This window comes from Podarcis melisellensis, assembly GCF_964234715.1.
Source record: "Podarcis melisellensis genome assembly, chromosome: 4".
NCBI lineage: Eukaryota > Metazoa > Chordata > Lepidosauria > Squamata > Lacertidae > Podarcis > Podarcis melisellensis.
In genome coordinates, this window is record NC_138531.1 from 103,573,206 (window position 1) to 103,597,470 (window position 24,265).

The window sequence follows — 24,265 nt, forward strand, 5'->3', positions numbered from 1 at the left end:
CCCTCCACCATCAGAGGCAGCGATGCTTCTGAATACCATGTGTGTATTTGCCCAGACTGATTCTGGGGACCTTTCTGTTGGGGATAAGCAGTGTCCAGTGCACAGCGGAATGATGAAAAGTACGTGCCAACATACTCTATATTGCTTTATTTACATTTCAAAGCTGGTAAGTTACAGAAAAACATCTTCCCTCTGCGAGAGCAGAGAAAGGCATCCTCTCTCCTCTAAAGCACGGAGAGAATCACAAAACAGAAACTGCAAAGAACAGTGAAAAACAGGAAACCAGTGTACGTCATATCCAGTCTCCCGTTCCCGTGAGAAAACCTCCAACAGTACAGACTCTGTGGAATGTAAACAACCTGTCTCGTGACAAGCACTTCGCTGCACAGAGAAGAAAGCAGAAACCAACACTTTCAAGGGGCGCAGAATCATGTTTCTCCAGAGAAACGCCTGCTTGTGACCTCAACTTTTCTGGCTGTACGACTTTGGGTTACATTAGAAGTCCTCAATTCTTTCCTCACTCCTGCCCCCTGTTGTACACCTGTTCTGCTTCTAAGCCCATATTCTGAGCGAAGCTCTTGCTCAGGGATGGGGAACCTGAGGTCTTCCGGATGTGGTCTGACTCTGCTTCCCATTGTCAGGCCGTGGGCTCCCAATCCTTGCCCTTGTTTAACCTCCCAGTCTTCCTACCTTTGCCACTTCCAACTCTCCCTCTGCTGTTCTCTCCCCACGCTGTCAAACCTGAATGTGAGCTCCCTGGGACAGAATCCTGTCCTACATTCCAAGAGCCCTCACTTGATAAATGGTGAAGTAATAATAACAGTAATAATCTGAAAGTTCAATTAATTATCCTCAATGGGCTCAATTATCCTCAAGCGATTGCAAATCTGTTTGCAATGCTTTCTTGGGCCCTGGTACAGATCAGGGCATGTGGCCAGGATTGCCCAGGGCCACCCCTGTCATTTGGAGTGAGGTGGCTGCTTCAGGGGCAGATGCTGGGCTGGAGGACACAGTGGTGAGGCATCGTAGGACAAACACAGCCCGCCACCCCCAAGCTGGCTTGCTGCCTTCAGGTCCCGGACTGTGCAGGCAATTAAGAATGTATCCTTTTGCAGATGCTTAATCGATGTCTGTTCACTTTTTCAAACGTTAAACAGGTATTATGTCTTTACTGAGGTAAATCTCTTGGATAAATTTTGGATGACACAGTGGTGTACAAATATTTTTATAAATGAATATGAAATGTTTTTATAAATATATGTGAATGAAGGAAATAAACAAATGAGGAGAGCTGGGCTGCCGTTCCTCCCACTGGCCAACCAGATGTCCAACGGACGCCCCCCTCCCCCAGCCCCCCTCCCGTGCTTTTCTCTCCCCTCCCCCAGTCACAGGCACTCAGTGGCTCAGAGCATATCCCCTCAACTGTACCAGAACAAACGGGACATCTCATTTTTCCCTGCGTGAGCTTGGCAGTCATTTGGGGGCCCCTGCTCTCACGCAATGTCGGAATGCGATTTCCCCTCGAAAAAAGCACATTGGGGGGCCAGAGTTTGGGGTGGGTGGCTTAGCCTGTAGGATGCTGGAGCGAGTCCCTTCTCATTCCTGGACCCAGCGAGGGTTGAAATCCTTTGCTGAAGGAGCCAGGGAGCTTTCTGGGCCAGCGAATGGCCTGAGGGCACAAGGAAGGCGCTTGCTCTGCACCCGAGGACACCTGGCTGGCAGTCAGAAGGACAAAAGCCACAGGGGGAGCAGCTGCTTCCAAGCCTGGGTCTGGGGGAGAACCACGCCTCTGCTTCGTATGGGAGACAGGGATTTCCATCAAGTTAATCATGTTAATCATGGCCAATATAAATGATATTTAAGGGCAACAAGTAACAGTGCAGTTCTCGGCGTGTCTAGCTAGAGGGGTGTCTTCTTGAATTTGATGGGTCTTACTCACAGGTAACTCCCATCACAGAGAAATAGATACCTCTGGCAGGGCTTTAGGGCAAGTTCATGGGAAATTTGAAACGGCCCTGTAGGTTTGGACCAAGATCCATTTAGCCCAGTGCTCTGTCACTGATGGTGGTCAGCCAGGGCATGAGGGTGATGGGTTTTGTCCCCACCCTCAGCAAGGATGGGGAAACCCAAATCTTCTAAGGCTCTGTACTCAACGTACAGTGAAAGCACATGATTTCCCCCAAGGACTTCTGGGAAGTGTAGTTTACCCCCTCAAAGAGCCACAATACTTAACAAACTGCAGCTCCCGTGATTCAGCTGGAAGCTGAATCTTTGTCTTCAGTGCTGGAGATGGGACAATGTTCTCTCCTGCACCTGAAGGCAGCAAGCCAGCTTGGGGGTGGCAGGCTGTGTTTGTCCTACGATGCCTCACCACTGTGTCCTCCAGCCCAGCATCTGCCCCTGAAGCAGCCACCTCACTCCCAATGACAGGGGTGGCCCTGCGCAATCCTGGCCACATGCCCTGATCTGTACCAGGGCCCAAGAAAGCATTGCAAACAGAGATGCAATTGTGTGTCTCTTGAGGATAATTGAGCCCATGGAGGATAATTAATTGCACTTTCAGATGAATATTATTATTTCACCATTAATCAAGTGAGAGCCCTTGGAATGTAGGACAGGACGCAGCCCCAGGGAGCTCACATTCAGGTTTGACAGCGTGGGGAGAGAACAGCAGAGGGAGAGTTGGAAGCGGCAGGGGTAGGAAGACAGGGAGGTTAAACAAGGGCAGGGATGGGGAGCCCACTGCCTGTCTTTTTGGGGTTTGTGAGCCGGGATGGAAATCCCTTTCTCCCAGACGAAGCCGAGGCGAGGTTCTCCCCCAGTCCCAGGCTTGGAAGCAGCCGCTCCCCCTGTGGCTTTTGTCCTTCTGACTGCCAGCCAGGTGTCCTCGGGCGCAGAGCAAGCGCCTTCCTTGCGCCCTCAGGCCATTCGCTGGCCCAGAAAGTTGCCTGGCTCCTTCAGCAAATGATTTCAACCCTTGCTGGGTCCAGGAATGAGAAGGGACTCGCTCCAGCATCCTACTGGCTAAGCCACCCACCCCAAACTCAAAACAATATTTCAGAATAAGATATTACATTCACAGCAGCAGAAGATGACCTTTCTGTGGACCTTGGGCACAGTGGCTACCAGGCTTCTTTAAGCCAGCCCATGGCACACTGTCAAATGCCACATGGGGGGAAAGCGGGACCCCATCTTCTGGGGCCGAACTCCTGTGTGAATCACGTGACCCACACAAGGTCCCTGGCCCCCCAATGTGCTTTTTCGAGGGGACATCGCATTCCGACATTGCGTGAGAGCAGGGGGGCCCAAATGACTGCCATCCTCACGCAGAGAAATATGAGATGTCCCGTTTGTTCTGGCACAGTTGAGGGGATATGCTCTGAGCCACTGAGTGCCTGTGACTGGGGGAGGGGAGAGCAAAGCACGGGAGGGGGGCTGGGGGAGGGGGGGCTTCCGTTGGACATCTGGTTGGCCAGTGGGAGGAACGGGAGCCCAGCTCTCCTCGTTTATTTCCTTCATTCATGTGTATTTATAAAAACATTTCATATTTATTTATAAAAAACATTTCATATTTATTTATAAAAATATTGGTACACCACTGTGTCATACAAATGTATATCCAAGAGATTTACATCAGTAAAGACATAATACCTGTTTAACCTTTGAAAAAGTGAACAACAGACATCAATTAACCATTTGTAAAAGGATACATTCTTAATTGCCTGCACAGTCCGAGAGGAATATAAATGTTTTCAGCAGGCAACTAAAGCTTTGCATGGAAGGTGCCCCCTGAATCTCCAGTGGCAGAGAGTTCCACTGGCCTGAGGACACTAAAGGTTCAGTTTCTCTCTGTTGTCAAACGAGTCTTGCCAACAACCAGTGATGCTCCTGCAGACTGAGTTATGCTCCTTTAATTCCAATGCTCGCTTGGCGAAAGTATATTTTTGCTGTGTCAGAATCACTGCTGTTTGGGTGATCTGCAGCAGAGTCATTTTCACCTCCTCCTGAGCAACAGGTCGGCCTCTTGCAGCGGAGCTATCAGGGCGAGCCAGGCCTGACTCAGCAGGAGGCTGGGCAGATTTGCAAAGTGGTGAAGAGAAGGGGCTGCAGGATCAGGACCCTGGAGCAGGGACCGTGCACCACAGCCTTCCAGAAAGGGATGCCAGAGCAGCTCCTGTTCCAGCCCTGTGAAGAAACAAGTGGAGCTCTGAGTGGAGAGGGGAGGCAGCTACAAGGCACCATGATAGGACTGCATCATCATCATCATCATCATCATCATCATCATCCGAATTTGTAGGCCACCCTATACCCACAGGTCTCAGGCGGCTCACAGGATAAAATCACAACGTAAAAACACGAAATGCATATTGAAAACAGAAGCAGTCCAATATGTGCCATGGACTTGGGGAGTGTTGAAGGAGAGGCAGCTGTTGTCGGGTGCAGGATAAAGGGGCAAGGAGACTTGCGCTCGAACCCCTGCCCAAAAGCTCGCCTGTGCTTTGGCCTGGCCACCTCCCAGGGTCTTTGTGGGGATTCAATGGGACAAGAAGACCCATATCCCAAACTCCTTCGCAGATTACTAGGACACAACCAGGATCGATAAACGAGAGGCTGCTCCTAGTTCTAAGCATGACATTCAAGGCAAGACCTCCAAGCGTCCCTCTTTCCCAGTTTCTGAGTTGATCCCGGAATGTCCCACTTTCCCTTAGGATATCCCTGTTTTCATCGGGGAAATGGTGGAGGGTATGGAGTCAGGCAACCCCCGAGCCAAGGAAATAAGTAACTATACGACCTTTAGAAGACATCTGAAGGCAGCCCTGGAAAGGGAAGCTTGTGAATGTTTTATTGTGTTTTTGTATATGTTGGAAGCCGCCGAGAGTGGCTGCGGCAACCCAGTCAGAAGGGCAGGGCATGAATTATATTCTTTTAGGGAATAGGATGTCCCTATTTCCACCAGACGGAGAGGTATGTCAGGGCAGCCGGCACTTTGATGCAACAGCCACGTGGCATCCATTAAGAGGGACCGCTGCCCAATCGACTGTTTCAGCCCACTCCCCAGCCTGGTGCCAACGCCATGCAGCCCACAGTGTTTGCGCAACACACAAGTTACGACAACCGTCCTTGGACTGAGTCGCAGGTGCCGAGTTACTAGCAGAGCAGGTTGGCTTTGCAAGAGCCAAGAGATCCAGAAACTTAATCGTAGACCTGTAATCGTAGACTCCAGGGTTCATCTAGTCCAGCCCCCTGCTACGCAGGAATCTCAGCTGAAGCATTCCTGGCAGTTGGCTATCCAAACTATGCTTCAAAACCTCCAAGGAAGGAGAGTCCACCTCCGCTTGTCTGTTGCACTGCTGAACTGTTTTTACTGTCAGAGAGCTTTTCTGAATGATCAGCTGGAATCTCACTTCTTGCATCTTGAAGCCTTTGGTTTGAGTCCTGCCCTCCAGAGCAGGAGAAAACAAGCATGCTCCTTCCTCGATGGGACAACCCTTGAGATATTTGAAGATGGCTCTCATATCTCCTCTCTGTCTCCTCTTCTCCAGGCTTAACATACCCAGCTCCTTCAACCGCTCCTCATACGGCTTGCCTTCCAGTCCCTTGATCATCCTGGTCTCCCTCCTCTGCACACCTTCCAGCTTGTCCACATCCTTCTTAAACTGTGGTGCCCAGAAGTGGACACCATGTTCCAGGTGTGGTCTGACCAAGGCAGAAGAGAGCAGGACTATGACTTCCCTGGATCTGGACACTAGATTTCTGTGGAAGCAGATTAGAATAGTATTAGCTTTTTTTGCTGCTGCTGCATCACACTGTGGACTCATGTTGAGCTTGTGGTCCACCAAGACTCCTAGATCCTTTTCACATGTACTGCTAGTAAGCCAGGTCTCCCCCACATTACATTGATTTTTATTTCTCCATTCCAATTAGGCATAAAATAGTCTTTTAAAGTTTATTGTGCTTTTTCATATATTTCTTGATCATCTAATAAATTCGCATTCAATCTCCAATGAAAAGTCGATTCCTCTATTCCTGTAATCCTGTAATCTCAAAGAGTTTTTGGTTGACTGTTAAGGTCATTTTGAATCCCAATTGTGTCTTCTGCAGCATTAGCTACCATTCCCAGTTTGGTTTCAACTGCAAATTGGATGAACACACCCTCAATTCCTTCATCCAAGTTCTTTATAAAGACGTCAAACAACAACAGACCCAGGACAGCACACTGCGCACATCACTTATCACTTCTCCCCAGGTTGATGAGGAACCATTAAGGAGTCCTCTTTGGGTTTCCTCAGTCAAGCATCTACAAATCCACCAAATTGTTACCTTGTTCAACCTCCATTTAACAGCTTCCTCGCTAGAATATAATGGGGGATTTTGTCAAAAGGCTCACTGAATTCAAGATACACTATGTCCACAGCATTCCCTGATCCACCAAGTTTGTAACTCCGTCCAAAAAGAGAAGAAAGAAAGAAGGAAAGAAATCCGATTGGTCTGGCTGACTTATTTTGGGGAAACCTATGCTGGGTCTCAGTAATCGCAGCATCTTTTCCTAAATGCTAGTAGACTGACTGCTGATGTATCTAACAGGCTGAGCAAAAGAGCAACTGCTCTGGCTTACCTACCGCTTCAGTTGGGGAACTGAAGCCCAAATCCTCAGTTATAGACTGCCCAGAGAGCCCCGCTTGGCTCTGCAGATCAGCTCATCCAGCTGACGGGACTAACGACCTTCCAGCCATCTTCAGCAGCCAGGATCACATTTCTCTGATGATAAGAGGGCCGTCCATCAGGCTAGCAATTCCCTCTGCCAAAAGAGGAAGACAGCTGATTGATGGGCAGCTTTCAGGCCCTGATCATGCGCAAGACCTTTGGTGCTGTTTTCTCACAGGAAAGTGTTTCTGGTTTTGTTTTGTTCAGAACTTTCCCCAGCCCTGCATCTGGGAACTGGTCAGTCAAATAACCAGGCAACAACAGGACATAGAATTCAAATGCAAGTGCTTTTAATATCAGCGTTGAGGGTCTTTTCTGCCTTGCAATGCACCAGTTACTCCACTAATGTTTTCATTTGCTTTTGCCAAGGAATTATGGGTGCATCAAAACCCGAAACTTAAATCACTTGCAAATCACTCCTGCTCCTTGCAGTAAATAACCTCAGGTGCAGTAGGTTTCTTGAGTTTAGATTTCTGTTAAGAGACTGCTGACACTTTTACACGACTACATGCCCGAAGGTTGGTAGCAAGGATGAATCTTCAGTGGGAGATCTGCTCAGTTCTCTGCTGGGTGCCGTCTGGCGGACAGCCTGTCCTATGGGTTGTGGGGAATGGATTCAGCCACAGTCTGGGGGGGGGGGACATGTGTTCTTTCCCATGAGCTCAAGCGTGTGCTGGGTGAATCCTTTACACTCCACAAAGGACACCCCCTTCCATCTCTGCTTTCTCTAGCAGCACTTGTCATGGCGGACTAGCATGGCCTTTCTTAATGGTGCTGCAACTTGCAAAGCTCATCAGGAGCATAAGGGGGCAATGTATTAGGCACCTCTGAGAAGCCCAGAAATGCTGCCTGGTGGTTAGCAATGAATAATCTTGTACAGTCCTTCAAAGGAAGTCCCTATTATTCCCATTTGACAGATTAGAACATACAGTGGAATGCAAACTAAGTTTGTTGAGCTTAGAACTCATCAAAATCAAGTTAATCATGGCCAATACAAATGGGATTTAAGGGCAACAAGTAACAGCGCAGTTCTCGGCGTATCTAGCTAGAGGGGTGTCTTCTTGAATTTGATGGGTCTTACAAATATTGGGATATGGGTGACACTGTGGGTTAAACCACAGAGCCTAGGACTTGCTGATCAGAAGGTCAGAGGTTCAAATCCCCGTGACGGGGTGAGCTCCTGTTGCTTGGTCCTTGCTTCTGCCAACCCAGCAGTTCGAAAGCATGTCAAAGTGCAAGTAGATAAATAGGTACCGCTCTGGCCGGAAGGTAAACAGTGTTTCCGTGCACTGCTCTGGTTCGCCAGAAGCGGATTAGTCATGCTGGCCACATGACCCGGAAGCTGTATGTCAGCTCCCTCGGCCAATAAAGCGAGTTGAGAGCCATAACCCTAGAGTCAGCCACGACTGGACATAATGGTCCGGGGTCCCTTTACCTTTACCCTTTTACTCACAGGTAACTCCCAACACAAAATTATAGATATCTCTGGCAGGGCTTTAAGGCGAGTTCCTGGGAAATTTGAAACGGCCCTGTCAGTTTGGACCAAGATCCATTTAGCCCAGTGCTCTGTCACTGATGGTGGTCAGCCAGGGCATGAGGGTGATGGGTTTTGTCCCCACCCTCAGCAAAGATGGGGAAACCCAAATCTTCTAAGGCTCTGTACTCAACATACAGTGAAAGCACATGATTTCCCCCAAAGACTGCTGGGAAGTGTAGCTTACCCCCTCAAAGAGCCACAATACTTAACAAACTGCAGCTCCCGTGATTCAGCTGGAAGCTGAATCTCTTTCTTCAGTGCTGGAGATGGGACAATGTTCTCTCCTGCACCTGAAGGCAGCAAGCCAGCTTGGGGGTGGCAGGCTGTGTTTGTCCTACGATGCCTCACCACTGTGTCCTCCAGCCCAGCATCTGCCCCTGAAGCAGCCACCTCACTCCCAATGACAGGGGTGGCCCTGGGCAATCCTGGCCACATGCCCTGATCTGTACCAGGGCCCAAGAAAGCATTGCAAACAGAGTTGCAATTGCTTGAGGATAATTGAGCCCACTGAGGATAATTAAGTGCACTTACAGATGATGATTATTACTTCACCATGTATCAATTTAGGGCCCTTGGAATGTAGGACAGGACTCTGCCCCAGGGAGCTCACATTCAGGTTTGACAGCGTGGGGAGAGAACAGCAGAGGGAGAGTTGGAAGCGGCAGGGGCAGGAAGACAGGGAGGTTCAACAAGGGCAAGGATTGGGAGCCCACTGCCTGCCAATGGGAAGCAGAGTCAGACCACATCCGGAAGATCTCAGGTTTCCCATCTCTGAGCAAGAGCTTGGCTCAGAATATGGGCTTTGAAGCAGAACAGGTGTACAGAAGGGGGCATGAGTGAGGAAAGAATTGAGGACTTCTAAAGTGACCCAAAGTCATACAACCAGAAAAGTTGAGGCCACAGGCGAAATCTGATTCTGCGTCCCTTGAAAGGTCCCCTGAATCAGTCTGGGCTAATACACTCAATCAAGTTTTATAGGCTTGAGAAAATTTAACAAACAATTGCAGAATTCTGGGGACTTGAAGGTCTAGAATGTCTGCTGAAAGTTCTCTTGGAAATTCCTAGTGCTCCCTCACAGAACTCCATTTCCCAAGGTTCCTTAAGACTGGGAATGACAAAAGTCAGAGCCTTCTGGGTCAGGCCAAAGGAGACCCATCGAGTCCAGGATCCTCTTCTCCCAATGGCCAACTATGGACCCAAATGGGCAAGCAGGATTGGAGCCCCAGAGCCTCTCCCTTGACACCGTTTCCTGCAAGTGGGATTCAGAAGCATCGCTGCCTCTGATGGTGGGGGGAGAGCAGAGACAGCCGGACTAGGAGCCATTAGAGCTTCTACCTCCATGAATCTGCCTAGTCTGTCTTTCAGGCCACCCAGGTTGACATCTGACATCTTTCCACAGGGAGGGAGCCACTGCCAAGAAGGCCCTTTGCCTGGTACCCTGTAGCTGAATCACAGGAGGAGGAGGACCTCAGTGTCTGGGCTGAGCGATGGGGGTGGAGACGCTCCTTTGGGGCTGCCTTCACATGTCTTCTAAAGCCTTTATACTTGCTTGTCTCCTTGGCACAGGGGTGGCATTACTCCATACCCTCCAGGATTTCTCAGGGGAAAATAGGGATGTCTTCAGGAAAAGCAGGACATTCTTAGATCAAATCAGAAACCAGGACAGCTTCTGTAAATCCGGGAGGGTAGGCGCAGGGTATAAAAGGCTCCAGGCCTGGAAGAAGCTCCAGCTCAGCCCAGAAGGTTTTCTCCAGCAGCCGAGAGAAGCTCCCAGCCCACAGCCAGACATCATGACCGATCTCATCACCACTATTTGGATGAGATGGGATATGGACGTCAGTGGTGCGGAAGCCCTTGGCAGGTAAGGCCAGGGGTGGTTGCCTCTCTTAGCAGGTTGGGTAGGTGCTCCTCTTTCCACCTGGATAATAACCATCCATGCCTCTCCCTTTTTCCTTCCTTCCTTCCTTCCTTCCTTCCTTCCTTCCTTCCTTCCTTCCTTCCTTCCTTCCTTCCTTCCTTCTTTGCAGCCTGCTGGTGGTCTACCCCTGGTGCGAGAGGACCTTTGCTAACTTTGGGAACCTCTCCAGCCCTGACCTCTCATTAGGAGCCTCTGCAGCCCTCTTTGAGCAAGGTCTAGGAGGCTTTTTCTGAGCTGCGTGAACTGCTCTGTGACAATCTCCACATGGACCCCCTCAACTTCAGGGTGAGGCTGCTCCCCCGCCCCAAGGGGATGCCTGGCAGGGGGGGAGGACTGGGGGTGCCGTGTGTGTGTGTGTGTGTCACTCTGGGTATCTTACAGGACATAAAACATGGTAAGACATTAGACATTTCCTGATACAGGGTTGCCTTCAGATTTCAGTTAGTTTTTCATTTCCTTGACATCTGGTGGGAGGGCATTCCACAGGGCAGGGGCCACTACCAAGAAGGCCCTCTGCCTGCTTCCCTGTAACCTCACCTCTCACAGTGAGGGAACCGCCAAAAGAGAGCTAGACCTCAGAGTCTGGGCTGAACAATGGGGGTGGAGACCCTCCTTTGGGTATACAGGGCTGAGGCCTTTTAGGGCTTTCAAGGTCAGCACCAAAACTTTGAATTGTGCTCAGCGATCTTAACAGCCACTGCCAGTCACCAGTCTAGCTGCCGTATTCTGGATTAGTTGCAGTTTCCGCGTCACCTTCAAAGGTAGCCCCACATGGGGGGCATTGCAGTAGTCCAAGCGGGAGATAACTAGAGCATGCACCACTCTGGTGAGACAGTCTGCGGGCAGGTAGGGTCTCATCCTGTGGACCAGATGGAGCTGGGAGACAGCTGCCCTGGAAACAGAAATGACCTGTGCCTCCATTGACCTCTGTGAGTCCAAAATGATTCCCAGGGTCCGCACCTGGTCCTTCAGGGGCACAGTTACCCCATTCAGGACCAGGGAGTCCCCCCCACCCACCCGCTTGCCCCCAGTCCACCCTAAACAGTGCTTCTGTCTTGTCAGGATTCAGCCTCAATCTGTTGAATCTGTTGTGGGATCTGTTGTGTGTGGGAATGTTCAGGGGTGCAGGAGAGGATATATTGTAAGATTATATCCTAATCCAACTTGTGCTAACAAGTTCCCAAAATATCAGCAGAGTTTATAAACATTCCCCTTTTAGTTCGCAACGGTAACGTCTGCACAGGTTCGCTAGAACCTCTATAATAATTACTCTGGTAATTTCCCCTTTGTTCCCTCTTAAAATACAAGACACAACACAGTCTTTATAAAAGTATAAAAGAGTTTACTCACGTTCTGTTCACAATATGATCCCAGAAGGCACACAGACTTAAAAAGGTAAAATACATTTAGAATCTATCTTGTAGCAAGATAGTCCTTATCTCCTCTCTTGGCTGGGAGCCAAGAGAGCATCCTTAGATGTTCCTCATGGAAGGAAGATGGCAGCGAGAGGCAAGAGAGAGGCAAGAGGCAAGAGAGAGAGATGGCTGCCTGCCCTGTGCTTTTATCATTACCTGCACAGGTGAGGCCACACCCACCTCTGGTCACATGCGGAGGAAGTCCGTCCCCAGGAAGTTTACCTGCTTGCTGGACAGACATCCCTCCCCATGTTCTAACATGTACACTCTAGGAATGTTGTCATTGACTGCTCCTGTGTTTTACATCCCACATACCCCTTCTCAGGCAATACAACATACACAAAATATAAACAACTTTATTCAACCACCCAGAGTCCCAGCTTGACACGTAGATTCTGGAAACTCTCTCTTGGTAGGGGTTTCGTCAGGATGTCAGCAGTCATCTCTTGGGTGCTGCAGTAGGATAGCTCCACAAGTCCATCCTGGATCATCTGGCGTATGTAGTGGTATTTAACCCCAATGTGTTTTGTTCTGGCCAGGAACTTCTCACTCTGTGTCAGCTTCAGGCAACTTTGATTGTCCTCCAGCAAGCTGACAGGCCCTTTTCTCACCAACCCAAAGTCCTTTATGAGTTGATCAAGCCAGGCGATCTCTCTGCAGGCTTCTGTTGCTGCAACGTACTCTGATTCTGTGGAAGATAATGCTACACAGCTCTGTTTATAACTGCCCCATGCAACAGGTCCATCACCAAACATGAAAACATGACCACTTGTTGATTTATAATCAGCATTATCCCCAGCCCAATCCGCATCAGTATACCCAACCAACTTAGGGTCTCTGACGGCTGGTAACCTTAATTTACAATTCATGGTACCCTTCAAATATCGCACCACCCTCTTTACACCTGCCCAATCATGCTCAGTGGGAGAATTCACTTTTCTGCTAAGAATCCCCACAGCATTAGCTAAGTCAGGTCTACATGTGGTAACTAAATACAAAAGTTTACCAATCGCCGACCTGTAGTCATTGTTGTCTGGCAACTGCTTCGAATCCTGCTGATTCTTCAGGAAGTCAGTAGCCATCGGTGTAGCAACTGGATGTGCGTCTTGCATCTGCATGTGCTCAATTAGCTCGTGGATCTTCTGTCTTTGGCTGAGAAGAAATGAACCGTCCTCTTCTCTTTCCACCTGGATCCCGAGGTAGTACTGGACATCTCCTAGCTCCTTGACCTCCACCTCTTTGCTAAGGTGTTTTACTATCTGTGTATAGTCTTTCTCACTTGCTGTGGCAATAATCAGGTCATCAACAAATGCTAGAATATATGAGAATTGTCCATTATTTGACTTACTGTACAAGCACTTGTCAGCGTCGCCTTGCTTGTACCCAAGTTGCGTCAGCATTTTATGCAACTTCTGGTTCCAGGCTCTAGCAGCCTGTTTAAGTCCATAAAGTCCTTTCTGGAGTTTGCACACTAAATGCGCCTCATGTGGTTTCACAAAACCTTTGGGCTGTTTCATATAAATTTCTTCTGAAATCTGCCCATGTAGAAAAGCGGTAGCAATGTCTATGTGTTTCACTCTCATTTTCTTGGAGGCTGCAATGCTTAAAAGCATTCTTACACTGCTGTACCTCACGGTTGGTGCAAAAACTTCATCATAGTCTTCACCAAAACGCTGTGAAAATCCCTGTGCTACAAGTCTAGCTTTGTAGCGCTGCACTTCTCCTTCTGACCCCTTCTTAACCTTGAAAACCCATTTACTGCCAATGGCCTTCTTACCGGGAGGCAGCTCAGTGAGTGTCCAGGTCTTGTTCTGATGCAGTGCATCCATCTCCTCCTGCGCGGCCTTCCTCCAGAGACTGGCTTCTGCAGCTGGCATCTCCTGTATCTCTTCCCAAGTGGAAGGTTCCTGTGGAAACGCCGACCCTGCAAAGTAGGACAACCGTAATGGTGGGACACCTTTGTTGGTTCTGGACGAGCGTCTGACCTCTGGTTCTGCAACCGCATCAGCTTCCTCATCCTCCTCCAATGCAGGCATGTCCCCATCTGAGTCCTCATCTTCGTCTCTGGTGCTGCCAGGGTTCTGGTCCTCTGCGTCTTCTAGTGTGTTGCCTGTAGGGGGCGCTGTAACACTCGAAGGCAGATTATTACTTTGTGGGGTCTCAAAAGGGAAATATACAAACTCTTGAGTCCTTTCTGACTCATCTGAAGAATCCACAACAGTGTTCTTAGTGTCTACTTTTCCATATTCATCAAAATAAACCGCATGGTATGCATTTGTCTTACCAGTTTGTAAGTCCATAATTCTGTATCCTTTGCCTCCAGAGGCATATCCCACAAGGATACCTGCTTTTGCCCTGGAGTCAAGCTTGTGTCTGTGTTCTTTGGGCACGTGGAAATAACACGGACTTCCAAACACACGTATGTGCGAAAGATTGGGAGCTTTCCCATGCCAAAGTTCAAATGGTGTGCGCTCTGCACCTTTAGTTGGCAGTCTATTCTGCAAATAGACCGACGTGTACACTCCTTCGGCCCACAGCTTCTGTGGCAAACATGCATCCTTTAGCATGCACCTTGTCATGTCCATAATGGACCTAAACTTTCTCTCAGCTATGGCATTCTGCTGTGGTGTGTAAGGAATTGTGGTTACGTGTGCAATTCCTTCCTTGGCCAGGAGAGCCTGCGTTTCATTTGAGCAGTACTCACCTCCATTGTCACTCATTAGCACAGCTGGAGCTCTTTGGAATTTATTCTTGACCATGGCAATGTATTCCTGGAGCTTGTCCACTGTCTCACTCTTCTCTTTGAGGAAATATACAACACAAAATCTTGAAAAGTCATCCAGAAATATTAAAATATATCTATTCTTTCCCAGTGAGGGAACATTCATGGGTCCACATATGTCAGTGTGCACTATGTCAAGCACTTTGTTGCTTCTTTGTTCTGCACAACGTGGAAATGAAGGTTTTACAGCCTTCTCAGTAATACAGCTTATGCACTTTGCTGGAGCTTTGTTGCTCTGCTTTACCTGCAAACCTCTTACAAGATCTCTTTTCTGTAGATCCAGAATGACGTTGGTGTCTCTATGTCCAAGCCTTCTGTGCCATAGGTCCAGATCTGCTTCATCCTTCTGGCTGGAATGTGCCACTTTTGCAGACTGATTCTCTGAAAGATCAAGCTCATATACACCATTGATTAGCTTTGCTTGAGCAAACACTTTGCCATTTCTAGTCACTTTACATTCTCCATTTCCAAATGTGATCTGGAAACCTTTCTTGTCCAAAGTGGACACGCTAATTAAATTGCAGCTCAGCTCTGGAACATACAAAACTCTAGAGATTGTGTTCTCAATGCATTCATTGTTTATATTGCATTTCAGACTCATGGAACCTGCACCTTTTGCTTTAACAATGTTGCCATCTGCAATCTCAATTTCAGATCCTTCTTCATCATTTATCTCATTAAAATAGTCCTTTTTATATGAAAAATGTGAACTGGCACCTGAATCTAAAATCCATTTATTACGTCTATTCTCACGATTCTGGACTGTTAAATTCCTTTCTTGCAGTAGCCATGTGCATTCACATTTCCCCTTCTTTTCTCCTTTTGGCTGAAAGGGGTGGGGTTTCTTTGCTTTAGGAGCCCTGCAATTCTTTGCAATGTGTCCTTCTTTGTTACAATTGAAACAAATCACTTTCTTAGGCATCTCTTTCGACTTTGTAAATTGCCTAGATGCATAACTACTGTCTTTGCTTCTAGCATTTCTCACTGGAGATTCAGCTCTATCTCTGCATTCTTCTTTTAAATAACCAATCAAGTCTTTAAAAGTCAGACCTTGTCTATGATCCATCAAACTTACAAATGCGCTAAAGCGTGGTCCAAGTGATGATAACAAAAATGCTATCTTTGTATCTTCATCAAAAGCTTTGGGAGTCAAATCAATTCTTTGAATAATCTCAGTAAACTTGTTGATGTGCTCTGTGAATTCCTCTTTTGAATTCATCCTCAATCTGGTTAATTTACACACCAAGTTTCTGAAGCAGTTTATGCTAGATTCTCCATACACGCGCTCAATATCTCTTAAGATTTGAGATGCATCATCTGTACTATTTATTAATGATAGCTGCTCATCGCGAAGTCCACTCAAAATTATGTGTCTAGCTTCGCTGTTCATGCGTTTCCAAGCACTTATCTTGGCTAAATCCTCCTCAGACGATCCTGTAGGCTGAGGCTTTAAAGCTTCCAAAATGTGCTTATAATCTAAACATGCTATCAAGCGCTGCTTCCAGTGTATGAAATTGTGTTCATTCAGCACAGGCATTCCTAGCTTTGCATCACTATCAAAAGCTGCTCTAGCCATCTTAAAATCCAAAAATTTGAAAATTCTTCAAAATTTCAAAATTTCTCAAAATTTTAAAATCAAAATCTCAAAAATCTCAAAATAATTCTTCACTGCCTTGGGTCACTGTGAACTCTGAGGGAAGGGGGGGGGTTGCTTAATCCCCACTGCACAATGGAACAAAGGACCATGTGCTTACCAGGAAGTTAACTCAGAAAAATACTACTCAACTCAAAATCACAATCCAAAGCAATCCTTCAAAAATGCGCAGAAATATGCAATACTGGGCCCCATAACCCTTTGTGGGAATGTTCAGGGGTGCAGGAGAGGATATATTGTAAGATTATATCCTAATCCAACTTGTGCTAACAAGTTCCCAAAATATCAGCAGAGTTTATAAACATTCCCCTTTTAGTTCGCAACGGTAACGTCTGCACAGGTTCGCTAGAACCTCTATAATAATTACTCTGGTAATTTCCCCTTTGTTCCCTCTTAAAATACAAGACACAACACAGTCTTTATAAAAGTATAAAAGAGTTTACTCACGTTCTGTTCACAATATGATCCCAGAAGGCACACAGACTTAAAAAGGTAAAATACATTTAGAATCTATCTTGTAGCAAGATAGTCCTTATCTCCTCTCTTGGCTGGGAGCCAAGAGAGCATCCTTAGATGTTCCTCATGGAAGGAAGATGGCAGCGAGAGGCAAGAGAGAGGCAAGAGGCAAGAGAGAGAGATGGCTGCCTGCCCTGTGCTTTTATCATTACCTGCACAGGTGAGGCCACACCCACCTCTGGTCACATGCGGAGGAAGTCCGTCCCCAGGAAGTTTACCTGCTTGCTGGACAGACATCCCTCCCCATGTTCTAACATGTACACTCTAGGAATGTTGTCATTGACTGCTCCTGTGTTTTACATCCCACATTGTGGGGGACCCACACATGGGCCCCCTGGCAGAAGGAGTCACCCTCTCTTTTCTCTTCCAGCTCCTGGGTGAGGTCCTCAGCACCCTCCTGCTAGCCCCCCCTTTAGACAGGAATTCATCCCTGCTTACCACCATGCCTTCCACAAGCTGGTCGGGGTGGTGGCTCATGCGCTGGCCTGCCGGTCCCACTGAGACACCCCCAGGGAGAAGCGGCCGCCTCCTGCTGGTCTCCCCTTTCAGGCCCCATGTGACGCTTGACCCTCTAATAAATCCTCCCTCTGCATCTGACCTGGTTTCCTGTGTCTCCTTCTCTGGGACGGAGGGAGGGGACTGGCCTGGGCGTGGGGGGGGGTAGAAACACCTCCTTTTAGTTGGGGGGCTGGGAAATGGGGGGCTTCTCTGTCACTCAAGAGGAACCATTGAGCACCACTGGGGGGGGGGTTTCAGGCCTCTGTAGCACTTTGCCCCCCTCCCTGAAGCTGGAGTGCTTTTCGGAACCAGGGACCCTCACTGTTTCCCCAAATCCTTCACCCTCAAAGCTCCTGCCAGACTGACCCCCCCATGGCCCAATTGCCCCCCCCCGTCATCTCCCCACGCAGTTCTGGCAAGTTGCCCTCTCTGTGATTCCTTTTGTGGAGAAATTGGGCGCGAAAGACTCAGAGGGTGTTGCGGACCCTTCCCCTGCTCTGGATTCCATCCCTCTGAATAAGGGGTGGGGGTATCAACAGGGGCCACCCAGGGAGACCCCCAAGGGCCACTCTCCCCCCGCAATGCCCCTCCCTGCCTCTTTCCAGATGGGTGTCGGGGACGGAGCTGCCTCCGAATCGGCAGAGAGAGGGGGGAATTCATTTCGATTTATCCATTTATTTGTTTATTAAATTTGGAGGTTCACAGGATATAAAAACACAAAACACGTAATCAAATAAAAACAAATACAAACCAATAAACACCCCCGCCAACATATTTCACACCCATAATAACATCAAAGGAGTTTACCACCTTCATTGGAATGTCAAACTAAGCGATGCAAAATAAAATGCCGGGGGGCAGCGAACGCGGCAAGTCGCCCTTTGGGGGTCCCAGGCGGAGGTCTATGGGGGGAAAGGGGCAGGTCTCCCCTAACCTTCCGAGGGTATAGAATGGGCACGACCCGCGCTCGTCCGGTAATTTATTTTGGGGGGGTTTGTGAGCCGGGATGGACATCGCTGTCTCCCAGACGAAGAAGAGGCGAGGTTCTCCCCCAGTCCCAGGCTTGGAAGCAGCCGCTCCCCCTGTGGCTTTTGTCCTTCTGACTGCCAGCCAGGTGTCCTCGGGCGCAGAGCAAGCGCCGTCCTTGCGCCCTCAGGCCATTCGCTGGCCCAGAAAGCTGCCTGGCTCCTTCAGCAAAGGATTTCTGACTGTCCCCGAACAGCCCTGGCCAACTCCCGTGGGGAGGGCGGGGAACAGCTTTGAATGGGGACAGAATTGGCAAGCGAAGAGGCTCCCGCCCCCGTGGAAGAGATCCTGATTTCTGCTGCAGGAGAAGAGCATCTGTGTGGAAAGAGGCTGATTTCTGCTTTGCTTGAACGGGGCAAGGAGGGGAGGGAATGTTTTAAGTTATGGGGCTTTTTCGGGATCTGCGTCATCTCCCTTCCCCTGAAGCAAGGAATGCAAAGATTTCGGGAAGAGCGGACTTTAAATTTGCCTCTTTGCGATGGGTTAGTTTTAGAAGTAGGGACTTTGCCTGAAAGAAGATGAAGAGCAACAACCTTGGGGGACTTTTGAGGGATTTTGACCCCCCCTTGGGACTTCCTTATGAGAAATAAAAGCAGCAAAGAAGAAAAGAGGGGTGACAACGGGATCGACTGTCTGCTAAGCAGGAAGATTTATGAGTTCAGGGGGGAGGAAGGAGAGGAGACCAGGATTTTGTGGAGATTACTACATCAGCCCCCCTCCTTGGAGCCTGAAGGTGGAAACAAGAAGAGGGAAAGGGACAGGAGGGACCACATTGTGCAGCATCTTGATGGCTTCTGAGACGCAAAAGAAGAGAAATGGATTGTGCATATTTCTTAATGAGCTGGTTGTATGTAAAACTGATGATTAAATTTGGTGGAATGTGAAGGGTGGGTGGCGCTGGGAGATTGGGAGTGTTACAGGAGGGAATGTATATTATATATTTATACAAACAACCCCTAGGGGTTTCATGTTCACCCTCTGCAGACCGCGCTAGTGAGGCTGATTTGCTGGTTATGGGGGCTGGAGGTCGGACAGCCATGTTCAAGGCCAGGTAAGGGAGGGAGGTGTGGATGTTGTCTGGGAGGAAGCAGGGCCCAAGAAAGCATTGCAAACAGAGTTTCAATCACGTGTCTCTTGAGGATAATTGAGCCCATTGAGGATAATTAAGTGCACTTTCAGATTATTATTATTATTATTATTATTATTATTATTATTATTATTATAGGGTTTAACAATTGAGGGGCCTTGAAGTGTAGGACAGGACTCTGCTCCAGGGAGCTTACATTAAGGTTTCACAGCATAAGGAGAGAACAACAGAGGGAAAGATGGAAGTTCTGTTGGAAATTCCTAGTGCTCCCTCACAGAATTCCATTTCCCAAGGTTCCTTGGGAATGACAAAAGTCAGAGCCTTCTGGGTCAGGCCAAAGGAGACCCATCGAGTCCAGGATCCTCTTCTCACAATGGCCAACTATGGACCCCAATGGGCAAGCAGGATTGGAGCCCCAGAGCCTCTCCCTTGCTGTCATTTCCTGCAAGTGGGATTCAGAAGCATCACTGCCTCTGATGGTGGAGGGAGAGCAGAGGCAGCCGGACTAGGAGCCATTAGAGCTTCTCCTCCATGAATCTGCCTAGTCCTTCTTTCAGGCCACCCAGGTTGACATCTGATGTCTTTCCACAGGGAGGGAGCCACTGCCAAGAGGGCCCTTTCCCTGGTACACTGTAGCTGAATCACCGGAGGTGGACCTCAGTGTCCAGGCTGAGCAATGGGGTGGAGACGCTCCTTCGTGGCTTCCCTATCCAGGGCTGCCTTCAGGTGTCTTTTAAAAGTTGTATAGTTGATTGTCTCCTTGGCTCAGGGGCGGCATTACTCCATAACCATCCGTGCCTCTCCCTTTCTCCTTCCTTCCTTCCTTCCTTCCTTCCTTCCTTCCTTCCTTCCTTCCTTCCTTCCCTCCAGCCTGTTGATCGTCTACCCCTTCACCATTTCCGCCATCATTGGACCTGCCGCATTCTGGATTACTTGTAGTTTCTGAGTCACCTTCAAAGGTAGCCCCAGGCAAAGCGCATGGTGGTAGTCCCAGCGGGAGAAATGAGAGCACAGTTTGTGGGTAGGGAGGGTCTCATCCTGCATTGCAGATGGAGCCGGTAGACAGCCAACCTGGACACAGAATTGACCTGCACTTCCATGGACAGCTGTGAGTCCAAAATGTCTCCTAGGCTGTGCACCTGGTCCTTCAGAGGCACAGTTACCCCATTCAGGACCAGGGAGTCCTCCACACCTGTCTATCCCTGTCCCCCAAGAACACTACTTCTGTCCTGTCAGGATTCAGCCTCAATCTGTTGAATCCGTAGTGGGATCTGTTGTGGGGAGAGGGCGTTCCGCACATGGGCCCCCTGGCAGAAGGAGTCACCCCCTCGTTTCTCTTCCAGCTCCTGGACGAAGTCCTCATCACCCTCCTGGCTGTGCATTTTGGGAAGGAATTCAACCCTGCTTACCACCATGCCTTCCACAAGCTGGTTGGGGAGGTGGCACATGCGCTGGCCCACAGGTACCACTGACACACCCCCAGGGAGAAGCGGCCACCTCCTGCTGGTCTTGCCACCCCCCAGGGAAGAAGAGGAGCCTTCCTTTGTCCAGTGCTTCTTCCTGCTTCTTCCATGTGGTAGTTTGAAGTCTTGTTGCAACAATAAAGATCAGGCCAAGTGGCTGCTGTTTTGCTCCAATACTCTTGACTGGTGTCTTTGTTTGACAATCCAAGTGAGCCTGAGGGATGTTCCCGTCACAGCAGATATGTCAGTGGAGCCGGCACTTTGATGCTACAGCCACGTGGCATCCATTAAGAGGGACCACTGCCCAATCGACTGTTTCAGCCCACTCCCCAGCCTGGTGCCAACGCCATGCTGCCTAATGAGTTTGTGCAACACACAAGTTACGACAGCCGTCCTTGCAATGAGGCCCACGTGCTGAGTTACTAGCAGAGCAGGTTGGCTTTGCAAGAGCCAAGATGAAATATACTCGAAGTCGAGTGTGGATTTCATGCTCTTTATTCAGCTCATAGTAGTGGGGAACAAAAGTTCCCCAAAGAATCCTCTTTATATACATTATTTACACAATGGATTGCATGTGATTCCAGGATTCTCCTGTAGGCCAATCAGGTTGCGGATTCACTTCCACCTGGAATTGGATTGGGTGGCTCCTGCGGACCAATCAAACTGCTACATTCTGGATCCTATTGTTCTAGGACCAATCAAACTGCTGCATTCTGGATCCTATTGTTCTAGGACCAATCAGACTGCTGCATTTTGGATCCTATTCAACTCAGTACATAACACAAGAGATCCAGAAACTGAATCACAGAGCTGTAAGGAACTCCAAGGGTCATCTAGTCCAGCCCTCTGCAATGCAGTTATCTCAGCTAAAGCAACCATGACTGGTGGCCATCCAACCTCTGCTTCAAAACCTCCAAGGAAGGACTTCCGGAGGCGGCGCAAAACGGCAATGGCGGTCCTCTTTACTCAGTGAAGAGGGGCTCCGCGAAAAAGGGTCGTCCGCTACGGCGAAGCGGAGACCCATCCAGATAAACCGCAGGCAGAGCGAGCCTGTGGCCGTGGGACTCGGCGGGTGCCAGAAGCCCCCCCAGAAGCGAGGAAGGGACCTCGTAAGAGGCTCCGGATCGTGAATGGGGGAGCGGCGCTGTGAGTTCATCGCTCTTTTCGCGGAAGTGAAGCCGCGCTGCTGTTGCTGATGAGCGCCGACCTTTCTTCTTGAAAAACATCGAGATTGGCTGCAATCTACCCGTGAGTAAGGGGTACCAAAGAACTGATTAAGGATTAACTTAAATTTGTCTATTTCGGCTGAAAACGGGAGGCGAGTAACAGGAAGTCCGCCTTCCGGTCCTGCTAATCAGAGCAAAGCAAAGAACCCGATGCGGGCTGAAGCGTTAAAAAGAGACTTTGAAAGAAGTAAGAAGGGGCATTAATAGACTGTGTGTTTCTAGAAATCGAAAAAGAGTGAAGAAATAAATGTTTTGGTTCAGTGTGCTAGAGAATCCTCCTCCTATTGTGAAGAGATGTGGAATTGAAGGGGATAACCGAGTTATTGGACTGCCAGTGTTGCAAACGAGTACTGTCAGGCTGCTGAAACTTTTTTCTTAACATAAACTGTTGCATTGATGGATACACTATCGCTTTAATACTGTCATCGAAACCTCTCCGTTACCTTGTGGCACTAATTTGAAACAGAACTTTCTGAAATCCTCCTTTCTGAACTTGGGGACTTCAGTTGAAATAGGAGCTTTGATGGTGGAAAAGAAACTTTCTTTCCTTTGGAAACCCCCCCTAGTGGATTTGCGGAGGCATAGAGGTCTGGGAACTGTATCCTATTGGGATTTTTTGTGGTTTAATTGTTTATACTCTGGACTTGCCTTTCTCATGGATTGAAAGACTATTTGACCTTGAACAGCAGCTGGGGAATGAGTGGCCCAGCGAAAACAAGAGCAGCTAAAGCTAAGGAAGCTTTAGCTGAGGAAGCTAAAGAAAAGAAAAAAGATAAGAGAGCTGGGCAGCTTGTCCAAACAACCTTGATTCATCATCGTAGATCCTCGGTGCCAACTGTGTTGACGGCGCAGGAGGAAGAAGTTGAAACGCCTGCTACAGAAGAAATGGCAGCTGGAGGAACTGATCCAGTCTTGAAACAAATTTTGGAACAATTGGCACTTTTGAATAAGAAGGTGGACGATCAGTCATCTAAAATTGATAGAGCTACATCTACTATCAGTAAGTTAACAGATCAGGTTTCGCAACACACTCAGGCTATTGAGAAACTGCAAGGAGCTACGGCGGAGAACTACAAATTAGCTGCAGAAGCCAATCAAAAAGCTGAGCAAGCGTGCAAGAAGGTGGAAGAGATCAAAGGGGAAGTAAGACCTCTGAAAAGACAGGTAGGAGAACAGCAAGCCTACCTGTCAATGGTGGAACTGAAAAGTAAGGAATGTAATCTTAGGCTGAGGGCTGTCCCAGAGTTGGAACAGGGCAACCTAGAGAAATTCTTGACGGAGTTGTTTTCTAAATTTTGGGGGGTTGAAGAAGATAAAGATTTCAAGATTGTGACGGCCTTCAGACTGGGAAGATCGGTTAAGAAAGATAAGTCCAGAGACTGTTTGGTTTGTTTGAGAACAAGAGAGGAAAGAGACAAGATATTAGGCCAACATTTTAAAAAATCCCTGGAAGTCGAAGGCAAAAGGGCAGAAATTTATAGAGACATTCCTAAATATTTGTTGGACCTTAGAGCCACATACACAGACTTGGCCAAATTGTTAAGATACAACGCAATCCCTTATAGGTGGGAATTTCCTCAAGGTCTGTCATGTTGGAATTCTGCTACCCGGTCATCGGTATGTGCCTATCTGATCAGGCACCGGCTGAATTCCTTAGACCTCCCTCCGGCGTCTCCCGGCAGGATAAACAACACGAGGTCCGTTCCGGCGATTTTCCTCAGGCTGTGAGGAAAACACACCAACTGCTTCTCCTTCTCTCCTCCTCCCTGCATATCCCCAGGGAGGGGAATCAGACACAGACAGTAACGTATCTACATGTCCTTTTATTTGTGTCTTTTAGCAGTCATCCAGAAAACATGTCTGCTCTCTTCAACATACAGAGAGAAACTCCACACATGTACTTCCTGTACAGGTCATATGACAAACCCACTGAGCTAACATCCGGTGCTCAGTACAGAATGGACTGCCCCTTTGTTCCCATGGCAACAGTCACAAACATCCTGTTTGGCTTTCCAGCCACAAGCAGCAGACGGTGCTGCCTTTGCTTGCTGCAGCCTTGGTGCTTTAGAATAACATCCTCCCCCTAAAGTATCAATGCGTGCTGCGAGCAAAGCGTCATCCAGAGAAGAAAACAAACAGTTGTTATACTTATAACATTCCCCTGTTGTTTCAGTTCCACCCTTGGAACTACCCGCCACTGGTTTTACCAATGTACCTCTCTGGTTGTGTGACTTCCAAGGAATGAGTGCTTCTGCATTACCTTGGTTAACAACTCTCTGTTGTGCCTTTGTCTCTGACTCAGACACAGCTTCAATCTGACCTTGGTCATTTACAACAGCAACAGTTAGGTAAGCAAACTCTTGTGAATACCTCTTGGGTGGTACACCCTTCGTTGCTCTCTCAGACCTACGTAAGAGGTGCTGCTCTTCTCTGCTTTC

General features: G+C 48.5%; 1 long non-coding RNA gene across 1 annotated transcript; it reads left to right on the top strand.

The window, feature by feature from the left end:
* Positions 1-9,980: 9,980 nt before the first annotated feature.
* LOC309369423 lies at positions 9,981-17,064 on the top strand. The gene is made up of 3 exons (XR_014168118.1): positions 9,981-10,103; positions 10,270-10,445; positions 16,898-17,064. It is a non-coding gene; the product is annotated as an uncharacterized lncRNA (long non-coding RNA).
* Positions 17,065-24,265: the final 7,201 nt, after the last annotated feature.